We start from the raw sequence: 2,691 nt of genomic DNA on the forward strand, positions 1-2,691 counted from the left end.
TCTAAAAGGTTTCTATCTACGCTGCCCCTTCCCTAGTCTTTTGGCTACAGAGACATTTGTTGGGACATTTTTTTGTCTGCACCTGTTGGCATTTCCAGATGCCAGTTTCTTCTGCAACCATATATGAGGCAAAAGGCAAAGCCAGGGAGTCCTCCACCCTGTTGTCCCTTGGAACCCGAGGTCTCTAATCAGCTTGCTTTCCTCTGTCCACCTTTTAAAGTTTTCTTATACTTGTTTTATGTATAATGTCCAGGGTTTTTACTTGTATTTAGTAGGAGGGATAGGGAAAGTATGTCTACTCCATCTTCCCAGAAGTAGAGGTCTCTCTGTGCTGTTTTTGCAACTTCCTAAGAGTCTATAATTATTTCAAAAGAAAAAGTTCACAAAAAATTCTAATATTGGTGTCTGAGTAATTTGCTCTAGTATCAGGATACAAGAAAGATATTTATTCCAAGAAAGGAAAGCTGTCCATCGATTTGAGTCTGTGTGTGACAAATGCCAAGAAGTAGAGGGGTCCCAGGACAGCCCTCAGAGGCAGAGCTAGCATGGGGTTCACGTCACCAGGAGCGGGTTTATCAAGGCAGTGAGACTGTGAACAGCATCAGTAGCACCCAGTTGTGTGGTGGAGGGGGGCGCTGGGCAGGCAGCTTGGGACACCCAAGTGCGGGGGTATCTCTGGGGATTACTTTTCAAGTAAAAGGGCATCATGACTGCTGACCTCCTGGGTTAAGAGCTGACTTTCATCTTGAGGCACTCTCAAGCCCAGGAGGGACACGACTGTAGACTGTTAGAGCTGGAAGGGTCCACAGGGACCATCTGCCCAGCCCTCCTCTACAGCAGGAAGCCAGGCCATGGCCACACAGCTGGAGCGGGAGGGATGGAAGCCAGGCCTAGGCAGGCTGGCTGGCTGCATGGGAGGCTGGGCTGAAGGAACGGACTGAGGGGGGAGCCCAGCTGGCCAGGGACCCCAGGCTAGAGGAGAGGGAAGCATCTGGAAAGCATCACTCACTTTGACCAATCAATGTTTAAAGGCCAAACAAAGCCACAGTGAGCACAGCCAGGGTTTTTCTCTTTTCCTTTTTTAACTTCCAAGTAAAACAGCCCATCTGGGTGTTTCATTTTAGCTCAGGATCATTTGCTGGGGTGGGTGTGAGCCTCTTACGACGAAAGGACATATTAACCCATCTTTAAGTCCCAGAAAATAGGATGATTTTATGAAAACAGAAATTCACACCTGCTTAAGGAAAATAAATATTTTCATATTTCAATTTTTATTCTGTTCCTGAACCAGGCCCCCGAGGTGAGTGCTGGGGACTTGGATGAAACCAAGCTCCTGCCCCAAGTTGTCCACTGTCATGTGGAAAACATGAAACAGGAATACCAGAGGCAAAGAGGTCCCACCTCCCACAGAGGCCAATTCAATGTGGCGACCCCCCTCTTTCTTGAAGCAATCCCTTCCTTGCGTCCCTTTCTGACTCCCCCTCCCCTGGGTTTCCTCCTGCCCCGCTGGTCACAGCTTCCACCCACCCTTTCCGTGTTGGGTTCCTGGATGCTTGGTGCTGGGTCCCTCTCCTGTTGCGCTCTCTGTCTTGGCTCAACTCTTCCTCCCTTGTGGCTTCAATCACTGTCTGTTTGCCACATGCACCCGAATTCATGGCCCCAGCCAAGCCTTTAGTCTGAACCAGACGCACACACATCCTGCATCACCTCCTGGATGTCTCGGGGCTCTCAGAACTCAGCCTGTTCAAAACCGCATGCATTCTGTTATGGGCTGGATCATGTCCCCCCAAAACCATATCTTGAAGTCCTAATCCCCAGAATGTGACTATACTTGGAGATAATGTCTTTAGGGAGGTTGCTAAGGTAAAATGATATCTTAGGGTGGACCCTAATAGCAACATGACTGGTGTCCATATAAGAAGAGGAGATTAGAACACAGACACACACAGAGGGACAACCACATGAGGACACAGGGAGAAGATGGCATCTACAAGCCTAGGAGAGAGGCCTCAGATGAAACCACCCCCGCTGACACCTCGATCTTGGACTTAACCATAAGGAAATGAATCTCTGTTGTTTAAGCTGCCCAATCGGTGACATTTTGTTTGCAGCCTGAGCAAACTAATACCCGTACCTTCACCCCAAACCTGTCTCACCTCCTACATTTCCTGCCTCTGTGAATGACACCACCAACTAGCCAGCTGCCCAAGCCAGAAAGACCTCGAGATTCATGCTACCTCCTCCACTCTCTTACGACCCACGGTAATCATGCCACATCCAGGCAATTGGGCTTCCTACATAGCTCTTAAATCCATTCACTTCCTTCCATCCCTAAAGCTCCCCACCCCCACCCCAAGGCTGACTGACCACCCAAAAGACAGAACTGCCAAGCTCAGCATTTTGAAGGACCTGTAACCCCAGTGCATACAGCCAGGTGTGGCCACAGGTGGCTCACCATCTCGTGGCTACAAGGGGCCTGTGCATAGGTTCCACCTAGACATTGCTATGTAACCCATGGGCCATGTGTCAAGATACTGTAGAGCTGCAGCGCTGAGAAATTGCAGTGGGAGCTGGGCATTAGATTCAGTCGACGTGGCTTACTCGAGGCACCTTCGGCAGCCATGCAAGGCAGTTGGCTGCAATTCTAGAGAGAGGTGTTCAGGGGGTAAGAGGTCCCCACTGAGCACTTCT

Source organism: Cynocephalus volans, chromosome X (genome assembly GCF_027409185.1).
Source record: "Cynocephalus volans isolate mCynVol1 chromosome X, mCynVol1.pri, whole genome shotgun sequence".
Classification (NCBI taxonomy): domain Eukaryota; kingdom Metazoa; phylum Chordata; class Mammalia; order Dermoptera; family Cynocephalidae; genus Cynocephalus; species Cynocephalus volans.